The sequence below is a fragment of the Gavialis gangeticus genome, unplaced genomic scaffold, assembly GCF_001723915.1.
Source record: "Gavialis gangeticus isolate Ggan-Ray unplaced genomic scaffold, GavGan_comp1, whole genome shotgun sequence".
NCBI classification, from domain to species: Eukaryota; Metazoa; Chordata; order Crocodylia; family Gavialidae; genus Gavialis; species Gavialis gangeticus.
Genome location: NW_017729000.1, coordinates 16,873,133 through 16,881,303, shown reverse-complemented (window position 1 = coordinate 16,881,303; position 8,171 = coordinate 16,873,133). Strand labels below are relative to the sequence as shown.

The 8,171-nt window shown below is 45.8% G+C and overlaps 1 protein-coding gene across 2 annotated transcripts in view; it reads right to left on the bottom strand.

Annotated features, from left to right (window-relative positions):
- Positions 1 to 8,171, bottom strand: part of ARHGAP26 (Rho GTPase activating protein 26) — a 456,593-nt gene that overhangs the window by 349,856 nt on the left and 98,566 nt on the right. The window lies entirely within an intron of this gene.

Below are 8,171 nucleotides of genomic sequence, written 5' to 3'. Positions count from 1 at the left end.
CCCCCCCCCCCCCATTTACCTACACCTTATCTTGTCCCATGCTGCTGCCTCCTGGCCTCTCAGCTCCCTCACTTCAGTTGCTACGATAGAAGAATAAAGCTTTGTGACTCTCTCCCTGATCTCCCTAATTTACTTGAGATGTTGCCAAAGGAGGCATCCAGCCAGCTGCTTAGTAATCCAGGGTCTCTGTAGGAGACCAAGGCATGGCAGAGGGCTACCAGTAGATAAAGTAGCTCATTTTGTGTCTTCCAAGGCAGCTTCCAATGCTGGTTTTGTCGAAGGCTTTTGTTCTGTTTTTTTTTTTTTTTTTAAATAAATAAAATCAGAGTTATTTAAGGAAGGTGAGAGCTGGAACAGCTTGTTCTTTTACTCAGAGAGCTGGGCCATTGCAAAATGCGAGGCCACCGGAAGGGCAGACAGGCATGCAAGTCAAGAAGCGCAAGGAGAAAGTTGCAGCATCACACTCAAACTGCTGTATGGCCTCATGTCCTTCTTTGGAACTCGGGTAAGCACGCAGGTAGTGGAGCTGAATGAGGATTCTCCAATGAATGCTCTGCCATCAACCTACAAAATGCTGCCTGGGTCATCTAAACCTGCTGCTCACACTAAGGCCACCATAGGGAAATGGGTGCTGGGAGAAGGAAGCTTGTCCCAAAATACTAATGAAAGTCTCTACAGTCTAAATGGTGACTTCTGGCTACTTTGAAGATAAGTTTGCTGCCTTTCTGTAGGGGCCCATAACATTTTTCACTGCCTAAGCAAAAGTTTGTGTTTGCACTTTGAGGATCCAATGGAAGAAAGCAAGCTAAACATTTATTTCTTGCCCCTAACCCCCAGCTCAGAGTTTAACCTAGTCACTCTATGCCAACCTTATAACTTTTGTTAATAATAAGGAAACTGCCATTCATTACTCAAGGATCCTCTTCCTGTTTCCAAGCCCTGCACTGACCTCAAGGTCGCTGGTTTTGTTTGTACAACATATTGCCGCACTTTTCTCTTTAAACGCACCACAGGCCTAATAATATCCTGACTACATAACGTGCTGTAGATCCCCAGTCAAAACAGATTTACTACTACATCATTCACTCCTGCAGCTCTCTGGGCAGGATCCAAATGCCACATTCCACCATGGAGAGGAGGAGTGGAAAGAGGCTGGTGAAAGGGCTGGGAGCAAGCCAAGCTCACACAGCCCATTTCAAACCGGCAGTGTAAAACATGACAGAGTAACCCAGGGTCAATAATATTTACATTTTGGCAGCGTCCGTTGCTACAGCTACCCAAAATATTAAATGTTTCACAAAAAAAAAAGAGAGACTAGGAGTTTGGACCCTGGGGTTGTATTCCCAACATCGCAATAAAAGATCTGGACTGGTGACAGACTACCACACCTCTTCTCCAGAAGCCTTTGCCCAAGGGTACCAACTCATTTAACCTCTATGGAGCCATGTGCGATCAAGAAACAGGCTCCAAAGCCAACAATATGCCAATGTGTTTTCTCGCTCTCCATGGCTGCATCTAATGCCATCATAAAAATGCCACAGCACTTGGACAGAGAACAACTGCCTCAAAACAAAACCCAGGCCATCTTGCTCAAAAGAATTAACCTGGACAACCCCATAGCTCCATCTCCCACCACCACCCTTGCCCACTGAAGGCAGCATCAGGTTCGGTTTCTGAATCCAATTCAATTTATTAATCTTAGTCACAAGGAGCACTGCTACTTACTGAGAAGATGCCCGGACACTGCAGAAGCTTCTGATGAAAATTAGATAGCTACCATAAAACCAATACTTCTACAGTCTTCATCTGACCATTTAAGTACTTGATGAGCTTTCAGGCCTCAATACAGCAGGAAATAAATATTCCCATTTTATAGTCAGGGAAATGATGGCCAAGAAATTAATACAGGCTTTGTCCAAATCTTCCAGTCGGGGGTTGGTCGGGATTAAACCTCCAAGTTCCTCTGACTAAGATCAGGATTGTCCTCTGCTTATCTTGGGCTTCATTACTATAGTCAATATATTCATATGTTATGTAGCAGCTGAATACACTTACCTCTGGTAACCAAACCCTATTATTTAGCAGACAATCAGCTATTGTGTATTTTAGGTGCAGATGAGTCGACCATGCTAATGAGACTGGGCTTGAAGTCTGGCTGCTGGTATGCTCCACTTGTCATTTAACACATTCTTTGGAGTATAAGCCAAGCAGAAGTGCCTCAAATCAAAGCAAAATTGCCCTGGGAACCAGCGCCTACCTTTCGCTACACTTCAACAGTGTTTCACGACGCATTATAAATAGACACGGATGGTGGGGAGAGAAGGGAGATAATTTCCAGCACAAAGATAAAATGAAAACTGCTCACAGCTACTTGCTGAACCACACAATCAAGTCACAAGGAGTAAAAGGAGACAGCTAAAATTAGGGACACCCTGAAGTGTACCAACTAGACCTAGGAGACCGGGTGAGAGAAGGAAAGGCACTGCTTTGCACACCAGACTTATCAGGAAAAATACCATAAAAACAATTTGTGCAAATAGAGAGAAATGAGCTTCTCATTCTACTTTGTGTGAGATACTTAAAGCAATGCTCTAGTGCATTTACACTCCCAAAGTACAGGCTTCCTGAAAACAATTTTTACAAAACCCACAATCAAGTGAAGTATTTCCATCACCAACATTTTAACATTCCAGTGAGACACAGCTTGCTCTACCTAAATATTCCTCCATGCTGTTTGTGATCCAAACACTGCAGAGGTGCGATGGCTCAAGACAGCCAGAAAGTGAGATTCCCCATATCTGGCCACTGGCCAAACTGAAAGTAATGTCAGATGCAATCAGAAGAGACAGTAAACAAAAAAATTAAAATTTATCATATTTACTTGAATATAAAAAACACAGGTTTCCACCACCACCCCCAACTAGCATGGGGAGAAACCCCTCACCTTACATTTGAATACAAAGAAACCTCATTAAATATCATGCCTATCATTAAACTGCTATAAACAGCATGTGCTCAGGAATGGAAACCAATTCTGAAACTGATAAACTGCAGCCAACACTGAGCATGGCTAGAAAACACAGCACATACGAGGCAAATAAATATACTGATAGGAACCTACCACAAGGACAGGTTAGCGCACGCTATCTGAAGATACATGGTAGTACCCACTGCATGCAGTCTCTCTCAGCACTAACTCTTTTTAAGTCATGGTGAGCCACAACACTGAATACATTTCAACTTTCTCTTCATTCCCACAGCTGAGCTGCACCTTTCTTTCCCATTTCCATTGAGTCCCGTTTCTTCACCAGCCCTAAATGCCTAACACACATCACCAAACAGGGCCCCAAACAGTTCACCCAGAATCCTTCCATCCCCTGGAGCATATGATTAATGTGCCCCACCCTCCATGAGGTGAAGCTGAACCACATTAGCCCTGTGCTTCATCTGCATATAATTTTTTACAGGATCCTAGGACTCGCAGTAAGAATACCAAATTCCAGTCATGAGTGGGGGCCAATTAGCACATGGATCTTTTGGGGGAGGGCCAGAGGGAGTAATCTGGAGCGCGCGCGCACACACACAGAGCAGTGCCCAACTGTGGGGTCATCACAGCTTGAAATGCTGTTGAGTCTGCGGAGGCCCAGCCCAATGAACTACATGGTAAATCAGGAGCCTTCTGGCTTTGGACTAATGTCATGCACAGTTCACATTACATGCAAGTAGGTACAAAAGTGCTGCTTAAAAGTGTATTTATGGAGTATCTATGCTAAAACTTTCAGCAGATCTAAAAAAGATAAAATACATTGATTCTGGATGAACTAAGTCTATGGTAATTTGCCTATATGGCAAATTACATTTATTTCAAGGTCAGTGCTTTCAAATTTGCCCCTCACTTCCATGTGCTCAGAGACAGCAGGGTCTGACAGTAAGGCAGGGACAGGAAGAAGCTGTGGGGTGGGGACAAAGAGGAAGGGGGCTACCTGACCCCCCACATTTATTTTTCCCCGATATAGCAGGGGGAGGGGGACAAATTCAAGTAAAACCCGCAGTGTTGCAGCTAGCAAGGGGTAAACCCTTCTTCTTACAAGTATATTGGTAGCAAGAAGAGGAACAGGGAAAGTGTGGGTCCCTTACTGAATGGGGGAAGCAACTTTGTGACAGAGGATGCAGAAAGGGGTGATGTGCTCAATGCCTTCTTGGCCTCAAACTTCACAGGCAAGGTCAACTCCCAGTTTACTGCACCTGGCAGCAGAATCTGGGGAAGAGATGAGCAGCCAGTGGTAAAACAACAGGTTAGGGACTATTTAGAAAAGATGGACATATACAACTCCTTGGGGCCAGATGGGATGAATGCAAGAGAATGCTGAGAGTTTTGGCTGACGTGACTGCAGAGGCATTAGCCATCATCTTTGGAAACTCATGGCAGTCAGGAGAGGTCCCAGATGACTGAAAGAGGGCAAACATAGTGCCCATCTTTAAGAAAAGGAAAAGGGAGGATCCAGGGAACTATAGACCGGTCAGCCTCACCTCAGTCCCTAGAAATCATGGAGCAGATCCTCAAGAAATCCATTTCTAAGCACCTGGAGGAGAAGAAGGTGATTAGGAAAAGCCAGCATGGATTCACCAAGGACAAGTCATACCTGACCAACCTGACTGCCTTCTAGGATGAGATGACTGGCTCTGTGCATGGAGGGAGACCAGTAAATGTGGTATACCTTGATTTTAGAAAAGCTTCTGATACAGTTTCCCAAAACATTCTTGCAGGCAAACTAAAGAGGAAGTACAGGCTGGATGAATGGACTGTAAGGTGGATAGAAAGCTGGCTGGAGCATTGGGCTCAGAGGATAGTAATTAATGGCTAGATGTCTAATTAGCAGCCAGTTTCAAGTGGAGTGCCCCAGGGGTTGGTCCTGGGGCCTGTTTTGCTTCTTGTTTTCACCAACAACCCGGAAGAAGGCACAGAGTACACTCTCAGCAAGTCTGCAGATGACACCAAGCTGGGGGGAGTAGTAGATATGCTGGAGGGTAGAGCTAGGATTCAGAGTGACCTAGACAAATTGGAGGACTGGGCCAAAAGACATCTCATGAGGTTCAGCCAGGACAAGTGCAAAGTCCTGCACTTAGGACAGAACAATCCCATGCATCAGTACAGGCTGGGGGCCAAGTAGCTGGGCAGCAGCTCTGCAGAAAAAGGACCTGGGGGTTACAGTGACAATAAGCTGAATGAGCCAGCAGTGTGCCCTTGCTGCCAAGAAGGCTAACAGCGTACTGGGCTGCATCAGTAGGAGGTCAAGAGAAAAAAGTGATTATTCCCCTCTATTCAGCATTGGTGAGGCCACATCTGGAGTACTGTGTTTAGTTTTTGGGCCCTCCACTACAGAAAGGTTGCGAACAAGTTGGAAAGGGTCCAGCAGAGGGCAACAAAAATGGTTCAGGGACTGGGGGACATGACTTCTGAGGAAAGACTGAGGGAACTGGGCTTATTCAGTCTAGAGAAGAGGAGACAGAGGGGATTTAATAGCAACTTTCAACTACCTGAAGTGGGGTTTAAAAGAAGATTAAGCTAGAATGTTCTCAGTGGTAGCACATGACAGAACAAGGAGCAATGGTCTCAAGTTACAGCAAGAGAAGTTTAGGTTAGATATTAGGAAGAATTCTCTCACCAGGAGGGTAGTAAAGCACTGGAACAGATTACCCAGAGAGGTGGTGGAAGCTCCATCCTTGGAGGTTTTTAAAACCTGGCTAAACAAAGCTTTGACTGGGATGACCTAGTTGGGGATGGTCATGCTTTTAGCAGGGGGCTGGACTAGATGACCTCCTGAGGTCCCTTCCAACCCTAATCGTCTATAATTCTATAATAATTAGATACTGTACCTGGAAAATTATGTACATTTTTAAAATTCCATATACAGAACCTAATTGTTGGGGGGTCAACTTATATTCAGGGTTGCCTTGCATTTGAGTAAGTATGGTAATATTTTAAAACACTTTCACTTTGATTGTTTAAGTTGCCCTGAGTAACAATACCCATTGCTGACCTGACATTGACCCTGTGACAAAGAAGGAGTAGGAACAGGTGGCTGAAAGCACGATATTCTGAAATCAGATATGAATTAAAATGAAACAAAACAAAAAAATTCTGCAACCTATAAACTCAAAGCATGGAAGTCCCAAAAAAGGCGGCCTCCTGACTTGTTGGACATATGGGCACGTCCAGAGAAGCGGGAATGTGCATTCCCCAGGGATAACTACCAGCGGCACATTTTTGTGCCACTGCTAATCGTCCCTGGGGAACACCCCAGTGTTGCATGGCAAGCTGCCCCGGATGGCGTAAGGGAGGCTGGGGCCAGCACCTGGGGTTCTGGGGGGTCTCCCAAGACTCCAGCAGCAGCGATTCAGGCACACAGAGCCTAACCGGCAGCCAGAGCATGGTTTCAGGCAGTGCAGGCTGCTGCCATATGCTCTGCACAGCTTTTTTCTGGCATGGGTATTTTGACACCAGGATCTCCCAGTGTCAGAAAAACCTGCCATGCTGCAAATTAGCAGTGCATCGAACGCCTGCATGTGCAGCACCACAGACAGCTCTGCAGCGCCCCAACCCACAAGTGCACACTCGTCTGGATGCACCCACAGTCTCCCAACTAAAGAGATTAGGCAAGGACATGGTGGCAAACCTCAAAACAGTTTGGGACCCATAGCTGAGTTTGATTGTTTAGAGCATGGGAGCTCAGCCCCTAGCCTGTGGGTCAGATCCATTCCACTGCACTAGGTCATCCAGCCCTGAGGGTGCCCCCCAGGTGGGAGCAGTGGCATTAATCCCCTGCTGCCAAATTTCTGGACCCATGGGAAACCCCAGGCCCTGAGCGCTGGATCAGGCACCCAATCCCAGTCTGCAAAGTGGGGTGGGAGCAATGCTGGGCCCCAAGGCCCGATCCCAGTGTGCAGGGCCAAGAGGGCAGTATCAGGCCCCCAAGACCCAATCCTGGAACACAGGGGGTGCGAAGGGTCAGTGTCAGGTCCCAAAGCAGTATCTGGCCTGAGAACTGGGCCTGCACCCCTCACCTGGCCCACAGAGCCAAAACGTTGAGCGCTGCTGGCTTCGAGTCATGGAAGGAAATATCCGAGCTGCAGAATATCACATATGCGTTAACTGAAGCTGACTCAGCTGTGACTCAGCTTAATCTTCACCATGTCTTGGTAACCGTTAGCTAAAACTGTACAAAACCTGACAGCTAGAGGTTGTAGATTCTTGCCTGAATCTTTGTTTTCAATTTGCAGAATCTCGCGCTCTCACACACCCACACAAAATTTTCCTTCAAGTTTTGGGATGAATCAACCCAAAAGTGCAGGGACACTTTCTATGATGTTTAAAACCATGCTTAACAATGACAGTTCCACATAGTTTTGAGTCAAATACAGATCACTCACAAAGTTTTCAAGTCTTACTGAACCTAGCTAGACTTCTTATATTAACTAAGGCCTGAACTTGAAGAAAATATTACATTAGAACAGAAAAAACCCTTAACACCAGGAACTGCATCATGACCAGAGTTGTCAGCCACCACGAGGTGGTGCTCACCTACATGGGAGAGAAAGCCTGGAAGGAGTGTACGTGACAACAGCTCAGAAAGATCTGCAGTGCTGAGATGACACCAAGGCAGACGTAAGGGAGAAAACTGTACATTTCTTTTCATTCAGATTCAATTAGAAAAATATTAATAAAAACATCAGAGGAAAGACTAGCCCAGTCAGGTTAGGTGTGCTCAGAAATAACGTGCCAATAGCAGAAAATACAAATTCTCTATACGGTCCACCCTTCAAAACAGCGTTGCATCTCCAGCAGAAATAACAATGTTTGTGGAAATAAGGTGGAATGCAACTGTGCTGCTATGTCTTGCACAGCACATAAAATTCATGGTCCAGAATTGTAAAACCATGGCCGACAATACAATAAAAAAAATTTAAATCAAGAATGCAGCTAACAGTCAGCATGTTCTGCATCCGAATCCCATTCATGTCCTTTCGCTATTAGAACTATGAAAAAGAAACAAAATGCAGGATGATCGTCAGGGCTCCCTCTCCCACCCGCATTTCTGCTCCTTCTGTGTGTTCTTGCACGTTGTTATGACAACGGAAATGGAGAAGGGCAGAGCTTGGGGGGGGGGGGG